Here is an 11,773-nt window from a genome sequence, read left to right on the forward strand (position 1 = left end):
AAAAAAAAAAAAAAAAAAAAAAAAACGTTGCCGCTGTCACGGACAGCCACCAGGACCTTGTTGTTACAAACAATGAGAGCCCCTCAACATTTTGAGAGCGGGTGATCTCATATATCAATGACGGAGGCCCGTCAAAAACCGAACTCTCAGGAGCAGCAGTGACTGCACCAACGGTTCGGATAAACCGGGATTACACAGACAAAGGTAAACATAAGAAGAAACGTTGGCCAAAACCTACAAGGTTCCTGTGTAACCTTATCAGAAAGGGGGTCGCTAAAAAAGCTTACCTGTCGATCACACTTGAAGGGGTCCTCACACATGAAGCCCTGCTGGACGGTGGAGCCGACATAACTATTATGTCAGTCAAACTGTTCAAAGAACTCAGGACCGCCGCTAATGGTGTTCATAGGGAAATACCTCTCATAGAACGTGCTATAGAACTGCAGGGCCTTGCAGAGATGAGGACAACCCTATGGCGAGATGACACTATACCACCCGGTACATGTGTCTACGGTTGACTCATTCCCATTTTTGATTGGCCAGGATTTTATAAATCGCTTTGAGGCGATTATAGATTATGGCAAACAGACAATGTGGGCCAGAGTGAGCAACCCCCTGCCAATACTCGTGCCTCCTGGGATGGTCACAGACTGCCCAACAGCAGGCACCTATGGCAAGCCCTTTTAACATAAAATCGAGTAGTCTGACTATCTCTAGTTACATTCTAGATATCTTAAATTGAGTTTTGACTAGGCACAATTACATTTTGACTAGTCAGAATGCTAATTTAAGATATCTTGAATTACATTCTGACTAGTCAGAATAACAATTCAAGATATCTTGAATTACATTTTGACTAGTCAAAATGTAATTCGAGATATCTTGAATGACGTCGCATGGTTCGTCATTTGACGGGTCAAACATCCGTAATTACTATTCAAGATATCTCGAATGTAATTATGACTAGTCAGAATGACACTTTTAGATATCTTGAATTAAGAAATGACGCGTAGGACCCGCGGCTGCTACTTAGCTGTTCAAACAGCTGCCTGCAGAATTTTGTGTGGCTGCAATGGCGCTAGCTGTTCTGGACAACATTGTTAGAAAATGCCACAACTTCCTGTGGCTCTAGTGTTAGACAGTGAGGAAAATGGCTCAGTCTCTGCGCTGTTGTTTTTGTTCAGTTCCTGGTTGTTCTTGTGGGGCAAGAAAACCACCGTATCTGTCCTACCATGCTTTACTGCACTCTCACAGCCTGCATGAGTCACCATAATTAGTCAGTGTCTTACCTGAGAGAAGACTGGCTGGCTTTTGGATTTTTGTATGTGAATGTGAGGCTCATGTTTGTTTGTTTTACAATTCTTAAGTATTATTCATATTTATTTTTGTTAATTTCATATTTATATTCCAGGTTGAAGGTGACAGTTGAGTCTTGTGTAGGTTCTGTTCCACAGTGCTTGCTGGTAAACAAACCCAAGTGTCTTTTCTGTGTATAAATGATGTCCTTGGGTGAAAGTCCTAAGGTTGTGTTGCAGTAAGTTTATAAAATAAAAATAACATCCATACCCAAGCTTGTCACATGTATGTAAATTGTTCTAGTGTTACGTAGTTACCAGTAGATAGTTAATGTTTTGAATTATTTTAAACATTCTTCAATAAAAAAACACTTGAGCAGCATATTGTAGTTTTTTTATTTGTGGATTGATTCAGTTGAATTACAAGGAAAACGAGTGCAATTTACAATATCTAGTAAAAACAAAAAACATTTAACTATTTAAGTTAACATTTTATAACCGTACACTATAAATTGATAGTGGATTAGATATTTTATCAAATTATGTAATTTCAAATTAAATAAATTGGCACATTTATGTATTTTTCATGAATAACTATTTACAGTATTTACATCTAAAAAATTAAGTCTGGTCCTCTGGACATTCAAAAAAACAAAACAAACGAAAAAAAAAGGTAGAAACGTTTCGTCTTTCATCCGAAAGGCTTCTTCAGTCTGAGGTGCTGCTCAAAGTCAAAGTCACTTTTATTGTCAAAAACTGCAACATGTACAGGACATACACAGGATTGAAATTACATTTCTCTCAGACCCCGGTGCAACAATAACCATTTAACATTAAAACATTAAGCATAAGCATAAAATGAAGTAATAAATGGTTCACACATTTTCACATGGTTGTCAGCAGCAAACTGGTTGATCCACTCTGAGAAGGTGCTATTTAAGAGACTGAGCTGAATACAGCACCTCAGACTGAGGAAGTCTCTCGGATGAGACACGAAACGTTTTTACTTTTTGTGTGTGTTTGTTTTGTTGTTTTGCTTTTTGAATGTCCAGAGGACCAGACTTAACTTTTTTTAGATTTTCCTACCTGGATCATTGAGCAGCATCAGGATACAGTATTTACAGTGATTCACACAGATTGAGACTGATTAAAAATATGAAGGAACAAAAGGGTGATTTATAAATTTTATGTTTCTTGCTGCATTGATATAAACACATGGATGAAGGTGTTGAAGTAAAACATGTCCAGTTTAGACTTCATCTGATCAATCATCAATCCATTCATCACACCATACCGTTCAACAGTTATTGTTTAGTGTACCCCCTGATCATCTGAGCTGTCAGTGCTGTCAGCAGACTCCTCCTCTGCACTTCCTCTGTAAGCAACACGGAAAGTGTAAACAGCTAGCAGTAAGCTTTGGTTGTCAAAGCTGTACCCACGCAGGACCTCTGGACTGCTCCCTGGTTCTGGCCTGTACTTCATGTGACACTTGCAGAGACTGAAGATGCATAAGTTGATCAAGTGTGGGCACAAAACACATGTTGGGAAGACTATGCAGCATCGAAGGAAGAGCAAGGAGGTCTGGAGCCATGTGGTGCAGAATGATGCTGTGCAGGACTTCTCAGGTGGGCACTGGTGAGACCTCAGTGAACCCTGTGGCACAGGACCAAGTCTGGATGGTACCAGCTCCAAAGCTGAGAGACCATCTCTAGGATAAGTGTGATAAGTGGTTGGGACTCCAGCTGGTGTAGTTTTTCTCCCGATGCCAGGATCTGGAAGTGGTTCTACAAACACACGAGTGACAGAATCACAATAAGTTTTGACAAAGGAAACATGGACATAAAAACATTAACCCAAAGGTTATACCTGTGAAAGCTCTGTAAAGCGCGGAGTGCAAACATCTTTTCACCACAGTTTTGGGCTTTCACACCACCACCACCTCGCTGGCAGGTTCAGGATGGATTCCCTTACAAGAAATAAACATAAAAATACGTCAAAAAATAAATAAATGTAAAGAGACAAGTGAGCAATTTGGTAGGACACAGTGGGACAGATCTGAGAGTTAAGATTTTTACTTAACTTGCAAATATTACTAATTCATAGAGGTTGAACCTGCATTTATTCATTACCTACAAAAACAAACAATTCTAAACAAGTTAGGAGAGAAAAATATATTTGACACAAGTAATATTGAGACTATGACAAATTTCACATGGCACTAATAATATACAGGTGGGAAAGTTATTACAGTTATTGTGATGAGAATCATAACCATCATATACTAAATAATATAACAGAAAAGAATGTGTTCCACTCTTATTTTATTTTTTTACCTGTGTTCTTTGTCTGTGCCTTCTTTGTAAATCTCTTGTGCGGGCCAGTACAGGAGGACCAGTTGGCAGCTGGAGTTGGGAGTAGTGGGCAGTCTGGTAAAAAAAAAAAAAGTGCAACTACATGGTTACAAAAACCTTTACCAGCTGCACTTCTGCAGAAATAAGCCAACATTTCTTTTTTCAACACACAGTGAGATCTAAAATAGATCTGTTTTTAGCACACACACATATATATAATTAATACTTGTTATAACATATTTAGCTTTAAACAAGTAATAGATTGTATAATAGATTGATTCACTTAACACATCACCTTACAGATATACACAGCACGCTACATACACATAAACATATGTTTGGCACTAATGGAACCTCATAAAAAAATAATTAAAGATTTTATATCATGTCTGTCTCAAACACTCCAAATAATGTAGCACACTAAATTAAGCTTCTTTATCACGATGTTTATGCGCTTCATATGTTGTAGCTAACGGTTAGCTTGCTAAGCTACGTCTTTTCTTACCTCGACAGCTGTGGAGATTTTCTTCATGGAAGAACTTTTTGTCACGATCCTCAGTGTTGGAACCCAAATGCAGAGAGGCGAGCGAGGCAGGAGTTCAAAAACAAAAACAATTTATTTCAATAACAAAACAAAAAGCTGTCGGTGCAGCAAAACTTACTTGGGCAACAGGATCAGGAACAAGGCAGAGCAGATGATCAGGTGGACAAGAAACAGACAAGATAGAAGAGGACTGAGATGTCTGTAAACACAGAACAATCACCGGACAAAAAGTGAAGGAGAGACAGGCTTTTTATGAGACAGAGGGAGAGTGAGTAACGAGAGCACCTGGGCAGGTGGCTGATGAGGGACAGGTGTGAATGATAAAGATTGAGTGGAGAGGCAGACTGAGGAGTGAGTGGAGAATAACAGAATCAGATAAACAGAAAATCACACACAGAGCAGAACAACAAAAATATAAAGAGCAGACAGAGACAGAACCTAGAAATGGAAGGAAATGATTTAGTTTGTGGGATGATTGTTTGAAGATATAAATGTTGGTTCCTGGTTGCAGCTTGAAGGAGAAGGCAGAGGCTTAGGCAGATGGGGGGGGCAGCGGGGCCGCTGACCGTGACAGTTGGTTCCTGGTTGCAGCTTGAAGGAGAAAGCAGAGGCTTAGGCAGATGGGGGGGGCAGCGGGGGCCGCTGACCGTGACACTTTTATCCTTTTAAGTTTATTAGTTCGAGAATTCGCCGCTGCGATTTCCTCCTCAGCAGCGAAAGAAAAGATTGGCAAATTAAGCAAAGATGTTGAAAAGAGAGACATTTCTCCTTAGTGCAAAAACTCGCAAAGCAGGAAGTGTCGGTTTCCGGTTGTCGTGAAAAAGACGTCGCAAAAAATTCTTCTTGTTGCAGATACAATAAATAATCCGAGCTGCCGCGCTAAAAATCATGTTAAAAATACGAGCGTTGTGTTGGACTGACCTGATTTTGCAGATTATAAAATAAAAAGGCTACAATGCCTTATGATTTTTCCGCCAAATGCTACGTAAATCTGTGACGTTTTGACTAGTCAGAATAACAATTCAAGATATCTTGAACGTCATTCTGACTAGTCAAAATGTGAATTCAAGATATCTTAAATAGAAAAGCCGTCTACATGATAAAATATTCAAGATATCTTGAATTCATTTTGAGATATCTTAAAAGTAATTTTGACTAGTCATAAGTACAGTTCTAGATATCTGTAAGTTAGTTTTGCCTAGTCGTTATTTGCTTTCAAGATATCTACAATTTAATTTGCACTAGTCAAAACTTCATTTGTGATATCTACAAATACATTTAAGATATCTTGAATAATGACGTAATTTAAGATATCTTTAATTGTAATTATGACTAGTCAGAACTAAAAGTGAGATATCTTGAAAGCAAATAATGACTAGTCAAAATTAACTTAGAGATATCTAGAACTGTATTTTTGACTAGTCAAAATTCAGTTCAAGATATCTTGAATTGAAGCCTCCATACAACTCAATGGTAAATCTGACGTCATTATGACTAGTCAGAATGTAATTAGAGATATCTTAAATGAGTATTTTGACTAGTCAAAATGCAATTCAAGATATCTTAAATAACCAATATGTCTAGTCAAAACTCAGTTTCAGATATCTGGAATGTAAGCGTGGTGAATCCTATTTTATGTTAAAAGGGCTTGCCATAGGCACCACAGACGACACCGAGGACTTCTCAGCAGAGAACACAGTCCCGGTAAGTAATTCTTTAAAAGCATGTATAACCGAAGAGACCCAACTGGTGGATCCAACTCTGACCGAACAAGAAAGCCTCCTCTGCGAGCTGAGACAGTCAGAGCCCACCAGATACTACCTACCATTGGTAGCTAAAGGTCTAGATATCCAAGGATCCCACACCGAAGATGCTGTACTGTCGCTGTGGACAGATAAATCAGCTATTAACCAAGCTTTCTACGAAACATTGGTTAAAAAACATTTGGGTCCAGTTCTGATAGAGAAAGCTTTCTGCTTTCCATTGGATCCCAACAGTTCACGAGTGATGACTGCGAAAGGAGTCATTAACCTGAAACTGACCTGGAACCAATGGGAACTGGTCCACCCATTCCTCATGGTCCCAGACTTAGCACATGCAACCTGCATAGGCTCTGACATCTTGGTAAGATTAGGTGTCCGAGTGGACACCAGCCACAATGTACTGTGGTCACTAAAACCAGCCACAAAGGATCCTCCTGTGCTAGACACAGCAAACCTTACGGCTGGACAGACCATTCCAGAGGTCTGCCAGGTTGCTAACAACCAAAAGACCTCAGTACCACCTCAGGTAACAAACCTAATGGTACGAGTCCACATCGTGGTGGGACAAGCTATTAGCCTTAAACAGGCGTACTTTCAACCATCTCCTCCGTTTTTCAAACTGGGACTGTCCATTGAGGCCGCAAGCCAAGTGAGTCTCGACTCCAGAACCACATCTGTTGCTGTATGCAACACAGGCACAGAAGAGGTACTGATACCGAAAAACACAAAGCTAGGATGGTTGATCTCCACAGATTTTCATGATTTTGAACTAGTCATTCCATTTCTGGGAGGACTCCCAGACAACCTGGTATCGAGTCAAGAGACTGGTCTAGTTTGGTTCACGAACCAACACAGGCCATAGCTCTCTTCTCAACCAATGATGTCGATTTAGGAACTCAAACCTATAGTGTCCTACCTATAGACAGGTCTAACAACACAGAAAGGGACTAACTGGAGCTCCCCAAACGTCAAGAACCCTTAGCAATCTCTTCACAGATTGAACAGGTGGTCGCCCAAGCCGACGCCGTGACGGCTGATGAAGAAAGGGACAAACTCCGCCAAGTTCTCATGAAATATGAGAAGTCATTCTCGACTGACTCAATGGATTGTGGGTTGACCTCGTTCCACACAGTGAGCATCCCAACTCCGCCCAACTCATCGCCTACATAGGACAATACAAGATTCCCCTGGCAGCACATCAACCTGTCAAGGAAATCATTGATGACCTTTTAGATAAAGGCATAATCAGACATTGTAATTTTTTTTTCATTTAGCCTTTATTTATACAGGTTAGTCTCATTGAGCCACGAGAACTCATTTTCAAGAGAGACCTGTTTAGGGAGCACATGGTGGGGGTTAAGGGCCTTGCTCATGGGCCCAGAGTGGGGCGAATGAGGGTGGGGGCAAGTGTGGGTGTTTCACCTACCCCACCTACAATTTTGATGTTGTCGGGGCCGGGGCGTGAACCGGCGATCTTCGGATCACAAGCCCACCTCTCTAACCTCTTCGCCATCTGCGTAATAGCACCTACTCTGCAAATTTATGGCCAGATTTGAAACCAAATGGTAAGTGGAGACTTACCATAGACTACAGAAAGCTAAACAAACAAGTTCCTTTATCTAGGTGGCCAATGACCCAGATCCAACAGGAACTGCCCAAGGTCACCAATGGTAAGTACTTTTCCACCCTCAATGTCGCCTATGGTTTTTGGACCATTCCTGTGCATGCCGAGGACCAACACAAACTAGCTTTCACTTTTGGTAGCCGACAATACACCTTCACCAGGTGCCCCTTTGGCTATGCTAACTCACCAGCTAAGTTCAACATCTTTTTGAACAAAGCATATCCAGACGCCCACGAACATGGGACACTGATCTACGTGGACGATGTTCTTTTAAGGCAGCCAACACTGGACTTACACTTGGCTGAGATCGACCACGTTCTGAATCAACTGACTACTGCTGGTGCTAAAATCTCACTGTCAAAATGCCAGTGGTGTAGGACCAAGGTGGACTACGTTGGCCTAATAGTAGGTCCAGACGGAGTACAACCACAATTGACTTGCACCCAAGGCTTAGACAATCTCAAATCCCCACCAATCTCAGAGAACTACAAAGTTTTCTGGGCGTGTGTAACTACTCACGCCATTTCATAGAGAACTATGCAGACCTTGCGAAACCACTGACTGAACTCTTAAAGAAAGATGTCCCATTTGTATGGACTGACAACCAGCAGCAGGCAATGAACGCTCTCAGGGACAAACTCAAGTCAGCCCCATGTCTAGTCTATCCAGACTACAACAAAGAGTTTCACTTGGAATTGGGCTTTTCAGCTCACTGCATAAGTGTAGGTCTGTACCAGATGCACGACAAAGACAAGCGTGTGGTGGCCTACGCCAGTAAGACAATGGCAGGCCCCGAATTAAAGTTCTCAGACTGTGAGAAAGCTCTATTGACCACTGTGTGGGCAGTTAAACACTTCTCCAGTTACATTGGTGGACAAAAAAATCATTGTTGAAACACAACACCAGCCAGTGACTTTCCTGAATAGCCAACGCATCAGAGATGGTGTGGTGACAAACTCACGGGTAGCCATGTGGCTCATGACACTTCAAAGTTTTGACCTAGACATCTGTTACGGACAAAACAAGAAGTCACATTTGGGCACCGACCTGACACTCTGCCAGGAATGTACACAAGATGTACCAGCCACCCAACCACCAGCTGCGGAAAAACCCTCAGTAAATGAGGACCTGATTCACCACTACTTTGATAGCAATATCTGCAAAGATATGACAACACTGTACGTGGATGGATGCTCATTCCACCACGAACAAACCTGCAAATCAGGTGTTGGAGGGATCCTCCTCCAATACCAAGAAGAGGTCACTTTTAGCTATAAATTAGGCTCTCAGACTTCTCAGTACGCTGAGATAGCTGGAATCCTAATAACTCTCCAGATGGCAGTAGAACGCTCCATCCAAACGCTAGCCATCTGCACGGACTCCAGTTATGCTCGACTTATTTTCTTGTGTCATCTCTCTCTGTGGAAACAGAACGGCTTTCTCACAAGCAACAAGAAAGTGGTCAAACACAAAGAGCTTTTCATGGCATGTGATCACTTGGTGACATCACATGACCTACAGGTCTACTGGAAGAAGGTTTCAGGATATTCAAGAGTCCTAGGCGATGACAAGCGGTATAATGACCTCGCAGACTTCCTAGCCAAGGACGGAGCTGTGGACGGCCCTCCGTAGTCCTTTGACCCCTCCTGGCTGCTCGCAACTCTGTCAGTACAACCTACAGCCGAGGTAATGGCAGTCACATGTGCACAGGCTGCAGCCAAGCCGGCTGACAACACAGTCTCTGTACAACCCGTGCTGACCGACCCAGACATCATCCAACTTCAGAAGTTGGATCCTGCAATAAACTCGATGATACTGTACTTGACTGACCCAGACAAAAACACTCCGTCCGAAGCCAACCTGGATTCCAATCCAGACCTTAAAGTCCTCTTTCAGCTGCGCAAACAGCTAAAACTAATCAAGGGCATCCTAACTTTTGCTCATGGACCGACGTCCTCACCCGTGTTCGTGGTCCCCCATGACCACGGGGGGTGATGTTAGTTCACGCGCATGACCTCCCGTCTGCAGGGCACAAGGGAGAAAACGCCACGCTGAATGCATTAAAACAAGTTGCTTATTGGCCTAGAATGAAAAAGGATGTCAAGAACTACATAAAAGGGTGCCTGGTCTGTGGCCAGTTTCAGCCATCCAGACCACTCCACAGAGCACCACTGCAAAGTAGAGGCATTGCATTCCCATGGTCTGACCTCCAGATCGACTGGGTTGGACCACTTACTAAGAGCACTAGAGGAAATAAATATTTTCTCATGGTAACTTGCGCATTTACCAAATGGGTATAATGTCTACCAGCTCCTAACGACACAGCACAAACGACTGCTATGTTACTAATGAATCATGTATTTTCAAGGTTTGGACTTCCCCTCAGGGTGAACTCAGAAAAAGGTACACACTTCACAGCTGAAGTGATGATAGAACTGTGGAAGATGCTAGGCATCAAAGTCAACTTCCATGTTGGCTACCACCCATAAGCCTCAGGCCAAGTGGAGAGAGCAAACAGAACTGTGGTAAGTATTTTGAAGAAATACGTAGACGCAAACTACAAGGACTGGTACGTGAAACTCCCTCTGGTCCTCATGGCCATAAGGGCAACTCCACACACATCGACTGGCATCTCTCCCTTTGAGATGATGACGGGTCGACAAATGACTCTCCCTCTACCCCTTTTGTACCAACCAGGCGATGCCGCCATGGCAACAGCCTACACCACACAACAATACATGAATGATTTGGAAAAACACCTTAAAAACACCTTTGCTTTTGCCCAGAGAAACCTGGAAAAATCCGCTGAAGGACGAAAGGCGTACTATGACCAAAAGGCCTCTCACGAGGAGCTCCAAGTGGGAGATAGTGTCTGGTACTACACGTTCGCCCCCACAACCGGGAAAGGAGAGTCTGGGACCGGAACTCTCGCCCGCAAACTGATGCCCAGGTGGACTGGACCCCACATGATAACAGACAAACTGTCTCCAGTTGTCTACCAGATCAAAATCAGCAAAGGCCAAAAAGAGTCAATTGTTAAATGGGTACATCGAAACCAGGTCAAACTACACAAGGCGTTCAACAACTCCACAGGAAACAAAGATCTCACAAATTCAGACCTCGTGGGAAAAAAGGTCGTCCAAGCAGAAACTAAATAAGTCTAAAAATATCCTGATGCATGCTCAATAATCCAGGTAGAAAAATCTAAAAAAGTTAAATCTGGTCCTCTGGACATTCAAAAAAAAAAACTATTGCTATTTAAGAGACTGAGCTGAATACAGCTCCTCAGACTGAGGAAGTCTCTCGGATGAGAGACGAAACGTTTCTACATTTTTTTGTTGATTTGCTTTGGTTTTTTTTTTTTTTGAATGTCCAGAGGACCAGATTTAACTTTTTTAGATAAATAAGTCTAAGCTTAATTAAGTGTTAAGATAACAACTCAGACGCGATAACGTGATCGAATCTGACAATCAGAGTGAGTGACGCAGTTGAAACGTTGTTTTCTAGTTGCTTAATCACTACTTTTGTCGATGTTGAAACGTTGTTTTCTAGTTGCTTAATTACTACTTTTGTCAAGGTTGAGACATTGTTTATTTGGTTTTGGTATTGTTTCTGAACACCCCCAGCAAGAATGAATTTTGTGTGTACTTTAGTTAGAGACTATGAGGACTTTAACTATGCTAACATGCAGTTCATTTGTTAAACTTCAATCTTTGAGGAGTCAATGTAGATTAATGCTACAATAAGTACCATAACCTACATTGGTCTTACGACGCTCAAGCCGAACCTACTCGAACTATCCTATTCGGGGGGGGGGGGGGGCTAGCTAATCCTTTAGTTGAGTCTCGCCATAGACTCCAAAACATTTAGGGGAAAACCAAAAACCAAACCTCAAGTCGTTCGTCTAAAAAGACAACAGACAATTGAACCAAACTATATTTTGCCATGTAAATCTAACTTAAACCAAGTTAGGAATGGAAGAATAGTTTGGAATGCCCTTCTATAGGTATAAATCCCTATATATAATTTTTCAGCATGACCCACCCTTTAACTGGTATCTGTAGCTGATTTAAACCATGATAGCTTACACACCAGGTGCATATAATGTAGGTTAAGGTCTTAAGTAAAATCCCACTCATGAACCCAACTAAAACCACATAAATGCATGAACATATAAGAACCAGAATACCATACCA

The 11,773-nt window shown here is 41.9% G+C and overlaps 1 long non-coding RNA gene across 1 annotated transcript; it reads right to left on the reverse strand.

Moving 5' to 3' along the window:
• Positions 1-2,910: 2,910 nt before the first annotated feature.
• LOC119420062 lies at positions 2,911-4,190 on the reverse strand. Its single transcript, XR_005187289.1, has 4 exons — positions 4,152-4,190; positions 3,629-3,721; positions 3,162-3,261; positions 2,911-3,079 (listed from the first exon to the last, which is right to left on the reverse strand). It is a non-coding gene; the product is annotated as an uncharacterized LOC119420062 (long non-coding RNA).
• Positions 4,191-11,773: the final 7,583 nt, after the last annotated feature.

This window comes from Nematolebias whitei, chromosome 14 (genome assembly GCF_014905685.2).
Source record: "Nematolebias whitei isolate Nwh7 chromosome 14, NemWhi1, whole genome shotgun sequence".
Taxonomy (NCBI): Eukaryota; Metazoa; Chordata; class Actinopteri; order Cyprinodontiformes; family Rivulidae; genus Nematolebias; species Nematolebias whitei.